Below are 24,088 nucleotides of genomic sequence, written 5' to 3'. Positions count from 1 at the left end.
TCCTGGTGTAAATAATTATTTCCTCATAGGCTTTTCTGTGGCACTCATCAGGATAGTATCTAAGTGCTTCACAGACATTAATGAATTTATGTTCATAACACCCTAGTGAAGTGATATTATTCCCATTTGTAATGGGGTAAACAAACCCCACACTGTGACAGAAGGGATTAGAGGACTATACTGGGCCCAGCTAGCCCCACCCAGCCCCACCCCTCCAAGCCTGCAGAGCATGTTCCAACTGGAGACAGGGTTGAAAAGGGAGCAACCCAGTTCAGAAGCAGGAGGCTGTGGAGGAGTGCAGACCTATCCTAAAGGCTTCTGCCAAAAGGGGATGGAGAAGCCTCCCTGACAGAACAGGACTGAATGTGGAGCCCATCTGGGGCTGGCAGTTTGGCTTCCTTTTTCTTTTCTCCTTGTCTGGGATCAGAAACTGAGGGAAGGAAGCAGTAGTAGGAAGCGACCCAGGGAAGGTAGCTCAGAGGGCCCCTCCCAGAGGCCAAACACGGCTGACCTTCCTAGGGCTGTGGGTTGGAGCCTGGTGGAGTGGGAGGGGCCTGGACTCCCCTACCACTACCCCCGACCGAGTGGACGCTAACCGCTAGGCCCCCCGAGGACCCCATTACACCATTTCATAGAGCAAGAACTGAGACCCAGAGGCCTCAATTCACACAGGGACTTTGGTGCCTAAGTCCAACATTTAAACATCACTGTATTCACAAAAACCACTGATGCCTAATCTTGGAGGTGCCTTTTTGTCCGCAGGCATGTGCAAAACCACTGAAGTCCTGATGGTGCCAAGCTACTTAACATGCTAGCTCAGGCCTAAATCCCAATGGAATTCTCAAGATAGGTGTTCCCTTTCTTACAGGGCCAAATCCAGTTGGTGTGCTCAAAGCACTCCTAACCCACACAAAAAAGACTGCTGGGGTTGAGGTGTCCCTCCATCAGTCTTCCATTATACCCAATAGCCCATTGGTTAGGGCACTCACCTGAGATGCAAGAGAGCTAGGGTTTAATTCCCCCTCTGCCTGCTTTGAACTCAGATCTCCCACCTCCCATGTGAGTTCCATAACCACAGTGCATTGGCTATCATAGGTTGGGGTCTCTCTCCAGGTCTATCATGAGAAAGTGCTGACCTGACTTAGGTACCTAACTACAGGAGAGGGTTCATGTCAGAGGGAAGCGTCTCCTTCCAGCCTGTCAATTAGGTGCCTCTGGCCCTAAACCCTGCCCCTTCTTGTATGTTTCACTACTGGCTATCTTAAGTGGCTTCCTGCTCAGTATGTTGGCTTCTGTGAATCCTTTTCCTAGGCATCTAGCTTTTCCTATATAATGCATGGGGATCTTGGGTGCCTAACTTGGGGCTTGGAAAACCCCTGGGATGCATAGGAGTTGGTGTTACAATGCCCAAGTTTCCTTTGTGAATCTGTCCCAGACAGATTAAGGTCAAAAGTGCCCACTAATTTTAGGTGCCCAATTTGAGATGCCTAGGACCTAATCTTTCAGATTATTTAGTATTATGGCACTTTATGTTCAAAGCACAGCTCCTTTTGACTTCATTTGCAGTTGTGAATACTCAGTACTTGTGCAAATCAGATTCCAGGGCCTCAAGTTGGGTACCAAGAAAATGAGAACACAGTTAGTGGTCACTTGTGAGTTTTTGGTTTAAGTGGCTTGAGTAGCATCACACAGGAACTCTGTGGCAGAGTAGAGATAGAAACAAATTCTCCAGGGCAGCATTTAACTGCTTTTAAACATGATTATCTTTTTCTTCTTGCAGTCCCCTGATTCATTCACTACACCCCTTCTAACTTCTGCAACAACTGAGGTAGGTGTCCTACAGACAACAGTCTTCTTCACTGTACAACCCCGATTGAGCCCCAGAGCACAGTCCAAACTCTACTTTTTCTGTTCATCTGTTCCTCCTTCCCCCACAGGATTCTTGACCCAGTCTCCTTTCCCAGCCAATCTCATTCTTTGCTTTGCCCCCACATCAGCTCCCAGTTTCATGCCCCCTTTCACCACCACCCAGACTCCTTGTCCCAGTCCCCTGCCTTATCCCAGTGGCAGTCTACTCCTGCCATTTCACTCCCACCTCTTCCCACCCCCCCTCCCTGCAAGTCCAGCTCTTTGTCCCCTCTGTGTTCCAGTCAAGCATCCTTCTCCATGCTCCCTGGATGCCAGCAGGGGGAGCACTGAGCACAGGAGCAAGTCTCCCTGCTCTCTTGTGTTGCCCAGTGCCACAGCAGTCACCACTGGCAATTACAGGGAAAGTCCTGCTCAGACCTCACAGCTCCAGGTTTGAGCATGCTCAGGGTAGACAGGATTTTTCAGAGAATTTAGCTGCTAACTTCTAACAAATCTCTGCTGACCAAGTGCAAACTGAAACTTTTTCAAAGGCTCATAACTTGGCCTAATTTGCTGTTCTTGTGGAAAAACTGCCCAAAAGGTCCATCCTTAACACAAAGGCAAGCCCACTGTCAAATTTCAAGTCCCTGATCCAAAGCATGAAGGTGTTAGCACTTCTCAACTTAAAGGTTATAAGAATCTTTTTCACATGGGCAAAACATATTTTTCTCTTATCTCATTCTTAGAAATGACTGAAACCCCTTTTCCTGAAACATTCCAAAACAATTCAGCCTAGGGGAGATACTGAAAAATTTCAGCCACAATGGTTAAAGTTTGGCAAAGTTATAAGCAAAGAAAACCAGTTCTTATAATGAAAGCGTCAAGCAACTATAGGCAGAGATGGTGGCAGTGCCTATAATATTCAGTAAACAGCTCAATCCTGCAAACGCACGTCTGAGTAACTATTCATGTGAGTAGTCCTATGGAATCCAAAAGATAAATACATAGTTAATATAATACAGATTGAAGAAGCTAGTGTCTTTTTTTTCTTTTTTAAATGAAGACTACATCAGTATATAAAATCCTGTTGCCTTAGTGGTCTTGCATGCCAGCTAATAAAATAGAAATTAAAAATGGACCATGTAATCTAGTTATTTCACAACTTTTTTAAGTAGATTTTCTTGATCATACCACAAGAGCCATTTGAATTCTATTTGCACCCACTTCCCCCCCAGCTTTTGAACCCAATTCTAAACATTTTTATAGCAACTAGCTAGGAAATACATTGTCTGAGAGCCTGGGACAACCACGATCTCCATGTGAGCAAAGTGAAAGTTGTGAATTATTGATCTGCAGACAAGTTTCTGCATGCACTTAAAGATCAAAGGTATAGTTGTTATCCATGGATGACCCAGAGGTCTCTATTCTGGGAGGCAAGGCCCAGCCCTGAGTCTCAGCACACTACATACAGAAATTCCTCCCCAAATCTATGCAACTCTGAATCCATTTAGTCACTCATCAGAACTAACTATGGTTTTTGAGACAAGAGGCAAGATCGTTGTCTACTGTAAGTCAGCATTGTTCTACAGGCTTCAGTGGAGATACACCAACTGACAATTTGGTACAAAACCTTTAATGTGGGGTTAAAAAACGGCTTGATTTTTCAGTTTGAGGGAGGTGCACTTCAGAAAATCAGGCCCTTGAATTTGTAATATTGATACGGTTGGTTCTAGATGAAGTAACAGAAGCAGATCCCCTTCTGGGTCCCCCTCCCCACCTCTTCATACCCATGGAGAAGGCACCATCAGTCTCCTTTGTGCATGAAGCTCATTCCCTTTAGGCTGTGGTTGCTTCCACCCTTCATCTGCAGTCTTAGTGAGCCCACTGCATGGAGGTGGAGTCAAAAGGCAGCTTTCAGAGCAGAAAGAAGAGGCAGGTGCTTTGGGCATTGGAGCTCTGCCACTGGCACTAGAGTGAGAGCAGTGGATCGGAAAATGGTGGCTGGGGTAACTACTTGCCATGTGGATCCTGGGAAGAGCAAGATCACAAGTCTAAGGATGCTGCAGAGGAACACTGAAACATGCTGGGCCTTAGGATTGAATTTTCGAGTTTAAAAATGGTCAGGCCACAATTAACTCTTTACATTCTTGATACAATTAAATGTTAATCAACAGTACTCACATCTTCTCCTGAGTATTTCAGTTCTCCCTGTGCTGTTGGCTTCTTTTATGTTTTTCTTTATTCAGCTCATTCTTTCTTCCATGACACTGACCTCTTACGTTCTACAGTGCTGCATATTCACTTTCCTTCACTTCCCATTTCCCCCCCTGCGAAAGGCCCTGCCATGACTGTCATTTCATTTCTGTTTACTTTTCTTCTCAACAGTCAATCCCAACGGCCATGGAACCTTCCGATTCCAACATTCCATTCCTTTTCCTTCTTTTAAAGAGTCATCACCCAAACCATTTACCTATTGCTCAAACAGCAATAGAGCGGAGCAAAAAATCACTCTTATTATGCACTGATCAGTCCAAGAGACCTGAAGCAGAAAACAAAGTTGCACCCCCCCCACACACACACACACACACTTCTGCAACAGTTTCCTTGTAAACACCACCAAAGAGGGTGGTGAAATGAGTTGATTCACCTACTCCTCTGCTAAATTCTTCATCTAGCTCCACTTGGCCAGTCACAACCCACACTGCACTTTAGAAGGGGTGCACCTGGCTGGTTAGCTAACTGTGCATGCATTCCTTCAGTGCAATAGGGGATACAACTGTCATTCTGTGGTATTTACAAGGAAACTGAAGTACAAAGCTAGATTTCATTTTAAGTGCAAGACCCTTGTGGGATGGACAGAGAATATACAGAATTAGATGAAATATTTTGGCTACAATGATCATTGCTACCATATTTTTCTCAAACCAGACTATGCATGCTCTCTGGCTGTACACCCCAGAATGTGGTAGTATTACACAGCACCTAAAATTTGAAATCTGTAGTCCTGGGAGAGAGCTCAGAGACAGGCTGCCATACTTGCTGGTAGTCTTCCAATGACACTTTACAGGCCTTTGTGGATTGGAAGATAAGCCTTAATTCTTCTTATACCTCAATGTTAACGTGAAAGGATCCAGCAGGATCAATAGAGTTTCTGTACATCTTAAATCTTGTGCATTCTGAGGTCTATGCATATTTGAATTGAGAATAGAATCTAAAGCAAGGGTGGGCAAACTACGGCCTGCCAGCCGATTTAATCCGTCCCTCAAGCTCCTGCTGGGGAGCGGGATCTGGGGCTTACCATGCTCCAGCTGAGGAGCAGGGTCGGGGGCTGCTCCGTGGGCATGTGCCACAGCTCCGCGCGGCTCCTGGAAGCAGCAGCATATCCCCCCTCTGGCTCCTATGTTTAGGGGCAGCCAGGGGGCTCAGCGCGCTGCTCCCGCCCCAAGCACCGCCCCCGCAGCTCCCATTGGCCGGGAACTGTGGGCAATGGGAGCTGCAGGGGCGGTGCCTGCAGATGGGGCAGCGTGCAGCCGCCTGGCCGTGCCTTCGTGTAGGAGCCGGAGGAGGGACATGCTGCTGCTTCCAGGAGCTGCTTGTAAGCGCCGCCAGGAGCCTGCACCCCAAGCCCCTTCTGCACCCCAACCTGCTGCTCCAGCCCTGATCCCCCTTCTACACTCTGAACCCCTCGATCCCAACCCGGAGCATCCTCCTGCACCCCAAACCCCTGATCCCCAGAGCCTGCACCCCCAGCTGGAGCCCTCACCTCCCCCCACCCCCCGCACCCAGCCTGGAGCCCCCTCCCACACCCTGAACTCCTCATTTCTGGCCCGACCCCAGAGCCCACACCCCCAGCCAGAGCCCTCATTTCCCCCCCCCCCCGTGTCCCAACCCCAATTTTGTGAGCATTCATGGCCCGCCATACCATTTCCTTACACAGATGTGGCCCTTGGGCCAAAAAGTTTGCCCACCCCTGATCTAAAGCCTGCTCATTCCAGTGTAGTATGCAGGGTTGGAAGAGATGGACAGCAGGTCAGGTTGCAGGGTTGGCCTAAAGCAGTCAAAATTAATTAGTTTTATACTTTCCAATGTAGGACCTACCTTACCACAAAAAGTTTATGTTCATTATGTGAAATGGAGCGGGGGATAGGGGAAGATGGAAATGAAAATGAAGGAGCAAAATTAAGTTATTTATCCCTGTTTTAAAAATAAATATTACAGACTTCAGCTCCAAAGACAAAGTTGATGTCCTCCAGCCCAGCTGTTGTGCTTTCCAAGAAATTGAAAAATACTCTATAAAGAGGTAGATTTTATAACTATATTTCCCTTTCATAAGAACCTGAACTGGGAGCTCTGAAACAGCTCCCCATTCAGCACTGCAAGTAAAATCAAAAGAGCCAGATGCTTCTGAATTGCTATCACTAAACAAAGGGAAATACAATGGTTTGAATACAATGCCTCAGAAGCTGATAACTTCTTTTAAGATTTTTTATTTTACTTAAAATGCTGAGAAACTCATAAAGCAACTATCCTCCTGCAAATACCTCCTTAAACATATATCTGTTTTAATGCCTAAAAAGCACTCAAAATAGCTAGTGTGTATAGTTCCTTAATTTATACCATGTCCTACCCTCACACTTATCTGTTTTATTCACCTGTTATTCTTCTCACATGTTTAGGCCTTGAACTTGCAAACATTAAAAAATGCTCCTTAACTGTACACATGAGTAGCCTCACTAATGTCATGGGCTATTCATACATAAAGTTAAGCATGTATGTGTTTGAAGGATGAGGGCCTAAGAATGTAAGCACTTTGAATCAGGGACTATCTTCCGTATGTGTCTGTATAGTTCCCAGCAAAATAGGACTCTGGGGTGTCCAGTTGTTATCCCAATACAAGTAACTAATGTTTCAGGACGCTCAGTTAAGTTATTTGACAAAATAAAGTATAAGAGGAACCACAGCTGGGTTGTAGCGTGGTTGGAGGGACTCAAGAGAAAAACAGCATTTTAAAACTTCCCTTCTCGTGTACTTAGCTGCACTATCAAGTGGCAGTGTTTGGCCCTTTGACCATATTCCTGCTTTCTGCTACACCTACATATGGGACTCTTTAACATTGACAGTATAGTATTTGTAATTGAAAGAGACTATTGGTCTACATTCTGTGCCTAAAAGGCAATCCAGCTTCAAAAGGAATAATAGGAGTAATAGTCTGAGGAAGAAACAATTTAATGTATACTTTTGAAAGGCTGATGAATAGGTAAAAGTTGTCTGGCTCTGTGGATGAGGGGAAAGCAGTGAACGTGTTATTCCTTGACTTTAGCAAAGCTTTTGATACGGTCTCCCACAGTATTCTTGCCAGCAAGTTAAAGTAGTATGGGCTGGATGAATGGACTATAAGGTGGATAGAAAGCTGGCTAGATAATCGGGCTCAATGGGTAGTGATCAATGGATACGTGTCTAGTTGGCAGCCGGTATCAAGCGGAGTGTCCCAAGGGTCGGTCCTGGGGCCGGTTTTGTTCAATATCTTCACTAATGATCTGGAGGATGGCGTGGATTGCACCCTCAGCAAGTTTGCAGATGACACTAAACTGGGAGGAGTGGTAGATACGCTGGAGGGTAGGGATAGGATACAGAGAGACCTAGACAAATTAGAGGATTGGGCCAAAAGAAATCTGATGAGGTTCAACAAGGACAAGTGCAGAGTCCTGCACTTAGGATGGAAGAATCCCATGCACTGCTACAGACTAGGGACTGAGTGACTTGGCAGCAGTTCTGCAGAAAAGGACCTAGGGGTTACCGTGGACGAGAAGCTGGATATGAGTCAACAGTGTGCCCTTGTTGCCAAGAAGGCTAACGGCATTTTGGGCTGTATAAGTAGGAGCATTGCCAGCAGATCGAGGGACGTGATCATTCTCCTCTATTCGGCATTGGTGAGGCCTCATCTGGAGTACTGTGTCCAGTTTTGGACCCCACACTACAAGAAGGATGTGGAAAAATTGGAAAGAGTCCAGCGGAGGGCAACAAAAATGATTAGAGGGCTGGAGCACATGGCTTACGAGGAGAGGCTGAGGGAACTGGGATTATTTAGTCTGCAGAAGAGAAGAATGAGGGGGGATGTGATAGCTGCTTTCAACTACCTGAAAGGGGGTTCCAGAGAGGATGGATCTAGACTGTTCTCAGTGATACCAGATGACAGAACAAGGAGTAATGGTCTCAAGTTGCAAGTTATCCTGAAAGTTAAGTGCTCTCCATTGAAGAAGTGAGAGATCTGAGAGGATGATTAATTGGGATCAATTGGATGGATGTTTACCTACTCCATGGATTTTTAAGGGTACGTCTACGCTGGCAGAGTTACATCGCCGCCCAGAGAGCGCTGAAGGGAAACCGCTGTTGTGTGTTCACACTTATCAGCTGCCTGCGCAATAGTGTGTTCACACTTGCGGCACTTGCATCGGTATTCGGAGCAGTGCACTCTGGGCAGCTATCCCACAGAGCATCTCTTCCTCTTCTGCCGCTAAGAGTTGTGGGAAGGCGGAGGGGGTTGCGGGGCATCCTGGGTCCTGTCCCAGTGCCCCATGATGCATTGCTTCGCATCCCAGCAATCCCTGTGCTTCCATCCGCATTTGGCACCATCTTTCAATGGTTTGTGTACTGCGCGCTCTGCCTCTTCGGTCTGCAGGAATGGATCCCGCACTGTTGACCAATATGCTGCTCACTCTTACGAACATGTCATGAGTGGCAGTGAAATTATTCCTTAAACTACAAAGGCAAGAGGAGTTCAACATTGATCTCGCCATGTGTAGTAGCTACGACACAAGATTGCTTGTGGCATTCACAGAGGTGCTGACCACAGTGGAATGCCGCTTTTGGGCTCAGGAAACAAGCACTGAGTGGTGGGATCACATCGTCATGCACGTCTGGGATGACGAGTAGTGTCTGCAGAACTTTCAGATGAGGAAAGCCACATTCATGGAACTGTGTGATGAGCTCACTCCACCCCTGCAGCGCAAGGACACAAGAGTGAGAGCTGCCCTGTCGTTGGAGAAGCATGTGGCGATTGCACTGTGGAAGCTGGCTACTCCAGACTGCTGCCAATCGGTCGCTAACCAGTTTGGAGTGGGAAAGTTGACCGTTGGACTCGTGTTTACGGAAGTTTGCAGGGCCATTAATCGCATCCTGCTCCGAAAGACTGTGACTCTGGGCAACATGCGTGACATTATGGATGGCTTTGCACAAATGGGCTTCCCTAACTGTGGAGTGGCAATAGATGGCACCCATTCCAATTCTGGCACCAGGCCACCTAGTACATTAATCAGAAGGGGTATTTCTCTATGGTTCTCCAGGCGCTTGTGGATCACCATGGGCATTTCAAGGACATAAGTGCAGGCTGGTCAGGAAAGGTGCATGATGCACGCATGTTTCGGAACACTGGCTTGTTCAGGAAGCTGCATGCAGGGACTTTCTTCCCGGATCAGAAGATCACCATAGGGGAAGTCGAAATGCCCATTGTGATCCTGGGAGACCCTGCCTACCCCTTAATGCCGTGGCTTATGAAGCCATACACGGGGCAACTTGACAGCAGCAAAGAGCAGTTCAACAGGCTGAGCAAGTGCAGAATGACTGTTGAGTGTACTTTTGGCCATTTATAGGCCCACTGGCGCTGCCTATATGGGAGGCTGGACCTGGCCGATGACAATACTCCTATGCTTATAGCCACATGCTGTATGCTCCATAATAATTGCGAAGGGAAGGGTGAAAGCTTCACTCAGGGCTGGACCACTGAGGCTCAGCACCTGGAGGCTGAATTTGAACAGCCAGAGACCAGGGCTATTAGAGGGGTGCAGCGTGGGGCCAGAAGGATCAGGGATACCTTGAGGCAGCAATTTGAAGCTGAAAGCCACTAATATTTGTTGCTATGCGCGGGAGTGCAGTGCCTGTAATGCTAGGAGGTGATTGTGATTGGTGCAGACGATGCACTGTGAAGATTTAAGAAAATTGCCTGTTGCTTTGTAGGGCTCTGTTTGCTTTCAATTAATGGAATAAAGATTGCTTTTAAACCAAAACAGTTCTTTTATTTAAAAACAACAACTGGAGGAGAGAGACAAACAAAAAACACATCAGCACTGTGGGAATGGGGAAAGGGAGGGTCCTAGGAGAAGGTGGGATCTCTGGACGGTTAAAGATTTGTGTATGCTCAGGTATCATATGCAACCTTGTCCTTTGGAGTACAGTGCAGCGGGTACTGTACTTCAGCAGGGCTAAACTGCAGAGAGAGGGATGTTGAGTGCAGTGGGTACTGGGAGTCTGCAGGGCTGGACTGTGATGGTGTGACAGATTTATGTTACCAATCTGCCTGAGGCATCAGGTGATCAGGCTGAGGCCGCAGGATCGTTAGGGGAGGAGATGACGGAACACACCAAGTGACTGAGTTTTAAAGCTTTATTAATAAAATAACAAAATAACAGCAGTGAGTGAGGGGGCTCCCAACGTCACTCAGAGGAAGGAAGAAAGCGTTAGTGCCCCAAGCCCTAACCCACTTTCATACTCACACACGCACTACCCGGGGCTGGCCAAACCTGGGTGTAACGTACGAAGAAGGGGGAAAAGGTGGACAGGAGTTCTGTCCTGTGCACAGGTCATACGGGGGCAACTGTTGATCTCTGATTTGCTTTAGCTCTCAGGAGGGTTTTAAGTCCTGGGGTCTTTTGGGGGCATTTCGTTCAGGGACCTCTGTCCCCCGTGCTCTTTGTACCAGTCCAAACTGGCTTTCTGCTTTCCAAAACACACCGGCTTCAGGGACGTGAGACTCTGTTTTCCCCCTCGCTGGCCTTCACCTTCTTGCCAGTTTTGCAATCCCCTGCCCAGCTGATCCCCCTTTTCCCATGGTTGGCTGGGGTTGGGTAAGATGCAGATGTGGCTGCAGATTTTTTTTTTTGGCTATATAGAGTCTGTTCAACGGCCGTGACCTTGAACTGGAGCCCGCATCTTATCTTTGGGCTGAGCTGAAAGCTAAGGCGTTGAGGTAACCCTTTCTCTTCTCCCTTCCTCCCCCTTCAGCCTCTCGTGACCTGCAAAGGAATCTTCCACTCTACACTCACACCTTTAACCCTTCCCAAAATGCCTTGCGATGCTTGCAACAGCATTAGCAACATACAATGCTGATCTGCCTCCCCAGGGGACCCCCGGAGGGAGGGGGCCATTGGGTTGTGACAACGGGGCAGGAGTGGAATGCAGCAGGTACAGACTGGAGCCAGGAGGTTGATAAGAGTGTGTTTGGTAGTGTCTGGGGGACACATGGAAAAGAGTTTTGCAACAGTGGCTGCAGGGGAGGGCAGGCGCGGAGCTGCTTGATTTGCAGTGCTAGTAGCGCCTAGAGCATGTCCGCTTGGCGCTCCATAACGTTTAAGAGCCACTCAGTGGCTTCGTTCTGGTGCGCTTCGTTCTCCTTTCAACCCTCTTCTCACTGTTTCCCCCCTCCCCCCATAGGCATCGACTTTACCCGACGCCAGTGGGTGCTCGCGCCCCCCGTCCCTGCCCCAGCTCCGTCCCTGCCCCCATTCCAACCGCTTCCCCAAATCCTTGGCCCCACCTCCTCCCCTGGGTGCGCCGCATTTCCCCTCCACTCCCCTCCCTCCCAGGCTTGCCGCGCGAATCAGCTGTTTGGCATGGCAAGCCTGGGAGGGAGGGAGGAGAAGCAGAGCAGTGGCACGCTCAGGGGAGGAGGCGGAGCGGAGGTGAGATGGGGGGGGTGTGGGGAGGGCCCCAGGAAGTAACCCGGGGTGGGCTCCAGCCCCGGAGCACCCACAGAGTCGGTGCCTATGGTCCCGCCACTCCTTCAATTCTTGTTTTACGGCCGCAGAGGGCATCATGACATCATGCAGAAAGTCCTCTTTAGTTCTTCTTGGCCGCTTTCTAATTCTGCGCAGCCGTTCAGCTGACGATAACAAAGAGGGAGGGTGGGCTCCCATGGTCATATCTGTGAAGCCAAAATACAACATTTTACGGAAGCAGTATTGTTTCTAACACACAGACCAACGATTCAGTGATTTAAAACATATCCACTATTCACATACCTATCACTAACTGACCCCAGGCAAGCACACATGAGCCACAAGACACCCCATATGGAGAATAACCACAGGGGCAGGGGAAATCAGTGTTCCAGGATCGTACTGTACACTGGGCACATGGCTCTTGGGGAGAGACAGCACTGTAGTGGGAGCCTTATAATCATTATTGTCTCCCACATTTTCCACAGGCTGTGTTAATTATGGAAGATATCTTGCTGCTGAGGGTGAGCAGGGAATCAAGGGAGGGACTTCTCCAAGACTGCGGCTTCCACCCTGGCCCTTATGCAGCTCGCCTGTGTGCAGCAATGGTTCTCCCCCACCCTCAGTGACGTCAGAGTGATACGGGAAAGTTATCCTTAATGGGGCAAGAAACAAAGCAGCTCTGCCAAAGAACCTGTGGCAGTGGATTGCCCAGTATCTCCATGAGAGTTTTGTGGAAATCTCTGAGGCAGATTCCTGTGAAGTGAGGGGGTCAATCCGCTGTTCCGCTGCTTAGACTATGCATGTGGTGGTACGCGCATCGTACAGACACAAGCCTGCTTTCTGCAACCCTCCTGCCCTCAACAACTTGCTTCAGCGATTCCCAAAAGCCACTTACCAGGGGCCTCCTTTCCTGTTTGTGCTTCGCCAAGCTCCAACAGCTGTAACTGGCTAATCTCCTCTGGGGTAGAGAAGAGCTCCAGGCTGCATACATCTCTGATCTCCAAGTCATCCTCTGCCTTTGGGTCCCCTTCTCCATCCTCGTCCAAGATTTCCTCCTCCTAGTTCGGTCCACTCTCGACTGGCACGTGAGCCACAGAAATATCCACAGTGGCCTTTGCAGTGGAGGTGGGGTCACCACCGAGTATCGTGTCCAGCTCTTTGTAGAACTGGAAGCTTGTGGGCGCAGCACCGGAGCAGCAGTTTGCCTCCTGCGCCTTGCAGTAGGTGTTCCGTAGCTCCTTCACTTTGACTGCACTGCAGTGTGTCCTGGGCATGGCCCCTTTCTGTCATGAAACATGAAATCTGTAGGTATAATTCCTACGGCTGGAGTGCAGCTGGGACTCGACAGCCTCCTCTCCCCAAATGCTGATGAGGTCCAGCAGCTCAGTATTGCTCCAAGTAGGGGATCGCCTGGTGCGTGGAGCAGGCATGGTTACCTGGAAAGATGTGCTGAGACCACTACATGCATCACCAAGCAAACAGGAAGGGGACTTTCAAAATTCCCAAGGAGGGGATGGGGATGACGGTTGGTTACCTGAGGGCAGGACAGTAGAGTTCGAACCGATGACCAGAGGGGTGAGAACAGGCATTGTGGTACACTTCCTGGAGGCCAATTGCAGCACTGTAATCGACCAAGGTGTCTACACTGGCACCGTGGCACTGTAACCCCTGTACAGAAAGCTCTATGCCTCTCATTGGGGTGTTTTTTTACTGCGCTGCAACTGCGCAGTTTCTGCACATTAAGTGGCTTGGCAGTGTGTACACCTTGGGAGTTACACTGCAGAATGCTGCTTTACTGTACAGAAATTTGCCAGTGTAGACAAGGCCTAGAAGTAAGGGAAAGTGGCAGATGGGTTGGTATGGTCAAATCATGTGAGAATAAGACCTGTATGGGTGCTGGTTAATGAAATAATTTGTGGAATTTAATTAAGGGTATTGTTGATCTGCTGGAGATTTGCTTAGCAGTTACGGTATACTTTTAATGCTGTATTCTGCTTTCACTAACATCCTGCTTAACTTCAGTCTTTGTGTTTATGAAACAACTTAATGAGAATGCTGTTGTTGGAATCACTCTTTTGAGTAATTTAACATCCATAAAGGATTGTATTTGCAATTAAGCGTTTCAAGGATAATTTCTTAAAATGAAAAGGCTGGCTTAAAATAGTATCTTCTCTTGCAAGAAGGTGTGTAAATTCTAAATGTAAAGTCTGGGACAGATGCCCATTATCCCCATCTGACTATGATCAAGTTCTGTATATATAAAAAGGTAGTAGCTGTAAAGAGTAAATATTTTTATAAAAATAGAGTGTATATCTGCTATATGTCCCGCTATGAGGCTAATACACATGGTACATTTTTATGTTTATTTTAAAGGAATACAGGGCTCGATTTTCCACTGCCCTTCAGATTGTGTACTTATTTACTAGTAACCACAATAGTCTCCCCGAGGGGAGGTGCACTGTTCCTGGAGGTACTGCAATACCAGGTCAATGCGTGGAGTGGATGGAGCAAGCTCCTATTCCATCTCCCTGTTCCAAAAATCCATTCAATGTATAGTCCTGTGCAAAATAAGCTACCTTTCTGATTTGGTAGCACCTTGCACAGGTGTAAGTGATTATACAAGGTGTACAGCAGTGAAGAACTCAGGGCCATTATCTTGAAGGAAATTATTAAGTATATCTTAACTTCTGTAAATGGAAAGTGTTATTTGGATTTCTTTTTTAAGTCTAGCATTTCATCTTTAGTTTAAGAAATAATAGCTTCCATTTATGTGGCAAAGTAGTTAAAGCAAGAGCCCTCTGCTCCTTCCCTAATTACTGTAATAGCAATTAACTGACAAACACATGTTGGCTCATACTCCATTAAAAACATGAGGTAGAGAAGGTTTTCCAAGTGGGAAACAAATAAGTCATGGGAAGGATGACATTGCTGTTTAGTTTTCTTTTAAAAGAGTTTCCACTGATCCAAAATGCATAAATTTGTAGTGTACTTAATAATACAATAAGTACCACTCAACCATTTTTAGAACATATAGTCAGGAAATCAGCCCTAACTAATTAGTCTTCTTTTTCACCCTTTGTTCAAGAAAACATTCTCTGTTTATAAGAACTTTGAAAATGATAGTCACCAAGATATTTCTTAAGAAGCAGTTTAAAGTTTGTGATATAACTTAAAAACAAACCAACAAGGAACCTTTGCAATGTTTCAGTCCCTGAAAATATCCTTGCAGTACCGTGGCTATATAAAAATATTACTTATGGCCATGGAGAATGCTATGAGAGGTGCTGACTATTATTTATATGCAAAAAGTATAGAATATTTACATAAACAATACCAGGTTAGTGTAAAACTGAATGTTAACGGAATGCTGCAGTTAATTAGCTCAGTGGTTTGAGCATTGGCCTGCTAAACTCAGGGTTGTGAGTTCAATCCTTGAAGGGGCGATTTAGGGATCTGGGGCAAAAATCTGTCTGGGGATTGGTCCTGCTTTGAGCAGCAAGTTGGACTAGATGACTTCCTGAGGTCCCTTCCAACCCTGATATTCTATGATTCTATGAATTTACGATTAGAGCAGTCAAGAATCAGGCATAATGTAAGGCCTGGTCTACACTAACCCCCCAATTCGAACTAAGGTACGCAACTTCAGCTACGTGAATAACGTAGCTGAAGTCGACGTACCTTAGTTCGAACTTACCGCGGTCCAGATGCGGCAGGCAGGCTCCCCCGTCGACTCCGCGTACTCCTCGCGCCGAGCAGGATTACCAGAGTCGACGGCGAGCACTTCTGGGTTCGATTTATCGCGTCCAGACAAGACGCCATAAATCGAACCCAGAAGTTTGATTGCCTGCCGCCGAACCAGCGCGGTAAGTATAGACAAACCCTAAGAGTGCAACAAGATAGTCTAAATGGATGCTATACATTTAAATTTGTATTTATGGACTTAAAGGTTATTTTGCAGTGAAGATATTTTGCTCCCTCCATGCACCTTGTATCAAGCTCACTGAATTTATGGTCTCATGGAGGAGGTAGAAGCAGCTGACAGGACTGGAGCCTGTAGAAATGGCTCACCTTTACTGAATTGGGACAGCTCCATCCTTTAGAAATTGCTGCTCATCAACTTGAAATTAGGCTGGAAGACTCAGCAAATACTGTCCAGCACCATCAGTTCCTGTGAGTGAGATACTTCTTCACTGAACATTATTTTCATGAGCTACAAAACAAAATCTTTTTGGCTCTGAGGTGCTGAATGGAAGTTTGCATAGGGGTAGGAATCAGGAGATCTAGATTTTATTCTCAGATCTGCCATAGACTTTTGTGTAACTCGTGTCTCAATTTCCCCATCTGCAAAATGGTGATATTTTCCCATACCTCAGCAATATTTTGAGACATCTTTCAGTTAGATCTATAAAGTGCTTTGAGATCAGATGGAAGGAACTAAGCTAGAGAAAAATTTTCATATTATTTCTCTATGTGAAACAACATGAAGGCCCTGACATCTTTGAGGTAATTTTTGGAAGCTTCTCCACCCTTTGGCCTTCTCTTTACTAGAGAGAAACTGACTGTTTGGAGAGCCATTCTACCAGAATGCTTTTTAAGCAGCTCATGTGCACATGCAAAAGCATTTTAATCCAACTAATTAATATATTCCAAGAACATTTGACTTAAACTTGTTTTCAGCAGGTCTAAGGACCATTTTATTCTCAACTGTTTTACTACCAGTGTGGATACAAATTAGCCAAACAATTCATCTAATCATTTTACTATTGTCCCACAGAGTGCTGGTGGCTACTTGAAACTCCCAAAATGCACTGCTTCTAGGAGCTGGTCCAGGAATTACAGGCTAACTACTCTGACAAACTATTTTAATGGATTGGTTTACATTATACATATCACTTTCTGTTTGGAGCTAGGTGCTGCTGACTAACATGAAGAGGGAGGAGAGCCTCCTCCTGCAGCTCTGGTTCCTGTGTCCCCCACACGTCACTACTCTTCCCTTCCGGAGAGAGGTTTAAAGAGCTGTGTCAGATCTTCCAATAGATTTTTAGATAGGGGAGGGGCAAGAAAGGAGAAGCTCTGCTGGACTGCTCATAATTTTATAGGATGGGTAGGGAAGGATGGAGCAGAGCTGGGCTCTCTCTGCTAATCTGTTTACTCCCTACTTGTTCTGTGAAAAGTGTCAGGTTTCAGAGTAGCAGCCGTGTTAGTCTGTATCCGCAAAAATAACAGGAGTACTTGTGGCACCTTAGAGACTAACAAATTTATTAGAGCATAAGCTTTCGTGGGCTACAACCCACTTGAAGTGGGTTGTAGCCCACGAAAGCTTATGCTCTAATAAATTTGTTAGTCTCTAAGGTGCCACAAGTACTCCTGTTATTTTTGTGAAAAGTGTGTCAGGCCAGCAGAGCCACTGCCTCATCACCCATCCCCTTGTAAAATGGATGGTTTGTTTCCTTTGTAGCTCCCTATCTTATCTCAAAGGCTGCTTGGAGGGGAGTGGGGAAGAGAAGAGCAAAGGGCCCAGAGCTGCAGCTGGGAGTTCCTGGGCTTTCACTCCTCAGTCCTAGGTAAGTAGGGCCTGGAAGGCATTAACTGTGTGGAGCAGGGGGAACAGGTGTCATGTGTGTTTTTGGGGAGCATGGAAAGATAATGCATTAATTGAAGGCGGCTGGCATGAATTGGGCAGGGGGAGAACATGACAATAGCATAAACTTTATGGAAGGGCTGCTTTAATGGTGGGCTTCATTAATTGTCTTTGGGGCTGCCTGAGCTTATATCTCCCTCCTTATATCTCCTGCAACGTGGGCAGGACAGGGGTGCTTCCAAATCACCCATCTAATCTCCAAATGACTGAAATGTGTGATATCTGTGTTTTCTTCTTCAAGTAGTGTCCCTATGGGTGCTCCACCATAGGTGTATCTGTGTCCCTGTGTTAGGTAAAAAGCAAGTCCTTACTCACCTCTCCAGCACCCGAGTTCGTGCGGAGTTGGTATGGGGCTCACAATCTGTCAGAGACCAGACACCAATTCGTTGATCAACGGGCTCACACTATCCTTAGCTTAAAAGGCTTCGGAGTAAGTGTGGCAAGTTTATTAGGGGTGAGCATCAATATTTATACACAGAAGTAAACAAAGTGATTAACAGATCATAATGGTCATGCATAATCAATCAAGATTCTACAGGATAAAACAGGTTAAAATGTAGATTCAAAAAGACAAAAGGGGAGATGGCTACTTAAGGGGAAGGGGGTGTCATGAGTAGTTCGCAGGTCAGAACTTTGATTAAAAGTTCAGACAGAGACATAAAGTCTGGGTTAAGTTTAAGCTCATCAAAAGTTCAGACTCAACATTCCTCCATTTGTAGCTTTGGGATAACTATTTACCAAAAGCTACACCCCATTTTAAGGAGCCAAGGGCCGCTTGGCAATTTCAGCCTGGGCCAACTCGAAGAGAGTAAGGCCCTTGGCTGAAGTAGGAAAAGAATAAACTGACCCACATGAGTCTATGAGGGAGGGGACACACTGAATACAGCAACACAGTATTATAAGGATTACTATGGCCCCAACAATACCCACCAAGAGTTTTTTAACCCACCCAAATCCAGGCAGCCAATTCCATAAGGCTCCCCACCAATCATAAGGTGGCTGGCCAGAGGAGTAGTTCTTAGCCATTTCCCTTAGATGTTTGGTACGTTGAAAAGTGTCAGGGTAGGTGTCATTTACAAAAACACAGCATTCTTCATTTATGAGGGCGCAAGTTCCTCCCTGGGCTGCTAACATTATGTCTAAAGCCATTCGGTTTTGCAAAGCTAACTGGCGCAGCTGGGACATTTCCCCGGCCTGATTCTCAAATAGGTTCGCAGTTTCATTGGTTAAAGACTCTAGTAGTCCCTGTAGACGGATGACACCACCCCTCAAGCTAATGAGACCAGCCCACCGCTGCCACGACAAACCATCACGGATATTAATATCTCTGAAGGTTTCACGGATGTTACGAACGTGGGGAAAATGAGGGGGAGTGAGGGAGATGCGAGAAGGCGGTGTTAGCCACGCTAAATAACATGACCCTGCCCAATCAGGGGACAGAAAGTAATAAGCTTTGGGCCCGCACACCCAGTATGTTCCATACAATGCGTTTCGGGTATTCCATTGCTCAAAGTAGAAGGTAACCCACTACCCATTGGACCACTGTTCCCCTGGTAATGCAGAGGGGTCGTTGTGCGAACTGCAGAGGCACAATTTGGTAGTGGTGTTTTCAAAGTGCAGTGTAGTACTGCTTGAGCAGTTGTAGAAGGCAATCGTATATCCCTTAACAATTAGTTGGACACCCTTGTGATCTGAGCAGGGCTTCTTAAAAGCTGACTCTGAAGGCTTGCCCACCCATGAAAAAGTTGGATCGGGGTGAGGGATCCACATATGGGATAAGTGGGATGCGCAAGGCTTGAAGCCAAGATTTTTACTAAAGGCGGTGCCATTAAAATACATGTTGCATTTACTTGTTCCCACAAAAGTTGACCCCTTTTCTTTAACAAAACACAGTGATCCTGTCTGATTGGTTACCCTGAGATCTGTTAATTGGCACTCCTGTTTTGTCCCATGTAAGATTGTGTTGGACTGGATTTTTTTCTCTAGCCGGTGGCATCCAAGTCATATTAGCAGTGGTCAGGGGAATGGGTGTGAAGGGGAGTCCCTGTTCTGCATTTACTGGAAATTGAGTACATACCCAGCAATTACTTCTATTTCCTAAAATACGAGTTTTAACCTCGTGGGAATATCTAATAAAAGCATTATTTTCATAAGCAGAAAATAAACTAAAAAGGCATAATAAAAAACATACAGTTGTCAGAATAAAAGGTCCTCTCATTTTTGCCGAGTCAATTTAAGTCTGATGTCTGAAAGAGGTAAGCTGGTCCACTGGTCGGAGGCAGTGTCCTCAGTGGTGGCAAGAGCTGCTGGTCCGTCACTGTGGTCCACTACGGCTGGCTTGACGTGGGAGTGGTGGATCCAGGATTTGCGTCCTTCCAGGAACACTGCAGTCTGGGTTGTTAAAAGAACCTGGTGGGGTCCAGTAAACCTTGGCTGGAGGGTGTCGCCACGAACGAACTTTTTGGCCCAGACGAAGTCCCCTGGTTGGAACGGGTGGATCTGTTCTTCCAGCGGCACGGTCTGGGAAAACTGCGAGGCTTTCCAAAGGGTACGGAGGCGAGCCTGTAGGGAGAGAAACTGGCACACGGTCATATGATCCCCTCCCAATAGTGAAACATCAGCACGTGGTAGCACCCCGCCTTTGAAAGGGGGGTGTCCATAGAGCAGTTCAAAGGGGGATAATCCCAATACACGGGTTGGGCGAGTACGAAGGTGAAACAGGACCAAGGGAAGTACCTGAGGCCACTTTAACCCTGTTTCCTGACAGTATTTAGCCAATGTAAGCTTAAGCTCCCTATTTATACGCTCAACTTTCCCGCTAGACTGGGGGTGGTAAGGTGTATGAAAGGAGTGTGAAATGCCCAGTCCTTGTTCTAAACGGCCAAGGACATGACCAGTAAAGTGGGGTCCGTGATCTGAGTCAAGCACGAGAGGGATGCCAAAACGGGGTACAATGTCTCTAAGGAGAATCTTCGCCACTGTGGCAGCAGTACAATTAGCAGTAGGAAAAGCTTCGACCCATGAAGTCAGAGGGCAAACCAAAACAAGGAGGTGCTTTTTCCCAAAAGCCTTTGGCATATCTGCAAAGTCAATTTGAAGATGTTGAAATGGAGCAGCAGGTGGAGGTCTTCCACCCTTAATTTTGTTAAGAGGCGGAGCAGGTCCATTACGCTGACATGTGCTGCATGCTTTCACTATTGACAGGCAGTAGGGTTGAATGCCTGGAGCATACCAAAAGCGAGCGATGGTGTCCACAAGGGCGTGCGTGCCGTAGTGACCCCCCTTATCATGGTGCCAGCGAACTGCCACGGGGTATGTGGAGCGAGGGAGGCAGGCTCGGCCATCCGGCATAAGCCAGGTCCCTTTGACCAGAGTGACTCCGAGGCTCTCCCACGACTGTAGTTCAGCAGCGGGTACTGGTACGGGGTGCGGTGGAGTAAAGGAGGAGGTTACAATAGCCAAAGTGGGCATGGCTAAGGGTAAGACGGCAGCCGTCTTGGCGGAGGCGTCAGCCAGGGCATTCCCACGGGTGACGGGGCTATCATCTTTAGTATGGGCCCGGCAGTGAACTACAGCCAGGACCGAGGGTTCTTGGAGGGCGTCCAAAAGCTTGTGGATGAGGGGGAGGTGCTGAATGGGTTTACCGGCAGCTGTCTGGAAACCTCAAAACTTCCAGAGGTGGATGTGACAATGCACAACTCCAAAAGCATACTTGCTATCAGTAAAAATGGTAACAGTCTTACCAGCGGCCAACTGGCAAGCTCGGGCCAGGGCATAGAGTTCGGCGGCTTGGGCTCCCCAGTTGCCTGGCAGTGAGGCGGCCTCTTGAATGTCCCATTCAGAGGTGACTGCATAACCGGTGAAACGCTTGCCATCAACATAGAAGGAGCTTCCGTCCGAGAAGAGGATGCAATCAGGGTTGTCCAGTGGCATGTCAAACAGGTTGTTCCTTATCTGTAAGATGCTATAAACTACTTCCACACAGTCGTGCTGATTCTGGAGGACTGGCAGGTCAGGAAGCAAGGTAGCTGGATTAAGGGGCCCACACCTTTCAAAAATTAGGTTAGTGTCTTCTAAGAGTTCGGCCTCTAGCTGTTGCTGACGATGGGCCGAAAAGACTTGGGTTGTGCCCCTACGCAGAAGGGCTGACAAGGCATGAGAGGTCCAAACCATGGTAAAATGACCCAGGGTCAGGCTCTTTGCCTTTGTGATCAGCAGGGCAGCTGCTGCCAGAGTCCGGGTGCAGGATGGGGTTCCCTGAGCGACAGGGTCGATCTGCTGAGAGTAAAAAGCAAGCGGGAAATGGTGGGGCCCGCTCAGCTGGGTAAGGACGCCACTAGCAATTCCGCCCCTCTCGTGGACAAAAAGGTGAAAGGGTTTGCTGTAATTGGGGGGGCGGAGAGACATGGAGGAGGCCACACTGTCCTTGAGTAACTGAAAGGCTTGGATCGTGTCTGGGGACCACTGCAAAGGGTCAGGAGCAAGGCTAGCAGTGAGTCGGTGGAGCGGTTTGCTTAACTCCCCGCAGGACGGTAACCAGGGGCGACAGAAGCCAATTAATCCTAAGAAACCTTGAAGTTGTTTCTTGGTGTTTGGCAGAGGGCAGTTTTGGATAGTCTTTATGCGGACTGGGTCCATTTGTCTCCCCTCTGGGGTTAACAGGAAGCCCAGATATCGGACCTTCTGTGAGACCCACTGAATCTTGTTAGGGTCTACCCTGTGGCCACTGGTGTGTAGGTATAATAAAAGTGCCTTACCATCGATGCGGAGGGCAGCTTCTTCGCAGTTACCTAATAGGATGTCATCTACGTATAGGACTAACGTGGATCCCTGCGGACTGGTGAAGCCTTCCAAGTCGTGGCGGAGGCATTGGCTGAAAATCGTGGGGCTGTCTCTATATCCTTGAGGAAGTCGTTGCCAGACATAACTTTGTCCCTCCCAGGTGAAACCAAAGAGATACTGAGAGTCTGGGTGCACAGGAATGCTGAAAAAGGCTGATTTTAAGTCAATAACAGTGAACCACTCAGCATCCCAGGGGATTTGGCTGATGATAGTAGCTGGATCAGGAACTACTGCATGAAGAGGGACCACATACTGATTAACAACCCGTAGATCCTGTACAAAGCGCCAACGAATAGGGTCTCCGTCCTTTTTAGGAGGCTTTTTGACAGGCAGTATAGGGGTGTTACAGGGAGTGCGCTGAGGGCGGACTAGCTTTTGTGCAATGAATCCCTCGATAATGGGGCGGATGCCCTCCCGGGCTTCCAGAGACAGGGGGTATTGAGGGACTGACGGGGGGGTTAAGGAGGGCTTCACTTGAATCCTTACTGGCTCTGCCGAAAGGAGCAGGCCAACATCAGTGTCAGAAATTCCCCAGAGGGTTAAAGGCAAGTCAGTGAGGTCAGGGGAGAGAGAGGGGGGGGTTTCCCAATTACCCTGAGTTGGGGCAGAATCTCCTAACACTGTCATCAATAATCCTACCCCTTCAGGAGTGCAGGTTAAAGTAGCCTCAAGCTTACAGAGTAAATCCCGGCCCATCAAAGGGATCGGACAAGCTGGGGAAAAAAGAAAACGGTGAGAAAAACATTTATCAGCATAAATAACATTTAGAGGCAAAGTGAGTCCCAGAGACTGTGGGTTGTCCTCCACCCCAGTTGCAGTTTTAACCTCAGAGGATAGCCAGGGAGAGGGGGCATGATTTAAAAGAGAGAAAGTAGCTCCAGTATCAGTGAGGAAAGAGACAGGCAGTCCTTGGACTGAAAGGGTTAGACGAGGCTCTTTGCTGGGAGGGGAGAAAGTGAGGAAGGAGCCGGCTAAAGACATTAAGGAAATAAGACCATCACATTGTTTGCCTTCGCCCCCGGGGTACCGTCATTGAGGAGGCTGAGTTTGCTGCAGCTGCTGCTGTTGCCCGTAGTTGATCCAGGCCTGAGGAACGGGCTGGGCTGGTGGTGCAGGGGTGTATTCGTCCCTGGTGTAAGTATCTGCGGATGCGACCAGACCCTCTGGGCGTCCCCAGGGGAGGGGTATGCATCCTGCTGCATTTGCTTGATCTTTTGCCTAGTAATTACTCCTCCCGAGGTGTGCCCTTCCATTTCCCCCTTATCCCTCTGCAGAGATTCCGATCTGGAGTCATGCAGATTCCCCTCTGCGCCCTGGAGAGAGTCCCCCTGCGGAGGAATAGGGGCAGGTGCAGTGGGGACCAACTGACGAGTCAAAACACGCCGTGGTTTACACCCTTCATTGAAATAACATGGAGGGGATTCACTCTCAGGAGAATACCTGACTGCCATAATTTTTAAAGATTTCCACAGCTCTGCTGCTGTGTCCCAACAAAACCAGTAACATAACTGTCCCGGATGGTCTTTTTCGATCTGGCTCCTTACTCCTCTTAAGGCAGCCTGTTCGAAAGAGCCATACGAAGGCCACCTCATCTCCGGGTCGGCCAATACCGCGGTATACCCAGTCCAATTCCTTACACACAGTGTGTACAACTTCCTCCTAGACATTTCTGTCTGTACTGGGAGTTTCCCTTCGTTCCATAACTTATTTACAATCCCCAACGGACTCTCAAGAGGCACGCTAGTCCCTTGACCCATGGTGTCTGACAGGAGCCCTCCAACTGGCGTTTATCCTGCTGTCCAGTACACGACCCCTCAATATTGAATTGGCTGGGAGAAATCTCCCGTGGCGCCTGCCAATTCGTATATGAGTGGTCTGACCACTGGACAGAGGCACCGCACCAGAAGGAAATCCCGGACAAGCCCCCAAATTGTTAGGTAAAAAGCAAGTCCTTACTCACCTCTCCAGCACCCGAGTTCGTGCG

At 47.7% G+C, this 24,088-nt stretch overlaps 1 pseudogene; it reads right to left on the bottom strand.

Moving 5' to 3' along the window:
- Positions 1-14,069: 14,069 nt before the first annotated feature.
- Positions 14,070-14,197, bottom strand: LOC135873138 (U2 spliceosomal RNA; annotated as a pseudogene).
- Positions 14,198-24,088: the final 9,891 nt, after the last annotated feature.

This window comes from Emys orbicularis, chromosome 1 (genome assembly GCF_028017835.1).
Source record: "Emys orbicularis isolate rEmyOrb1 chromosome 1, rEmyOrb1.hap1, whole genome shotgun sequence".
Classification (NCBI taxonomy): domain Eukaryota; kingdom Metazoa; phylum Chordata; order Testudines; family Emydidae; genus Emys; species Emys orbicularis.
The sequence above is the reverse complement of the archived record's forward strand: the minus strand, read 5'-3'. Positions and strand labels throughout refer to the sequence as shown.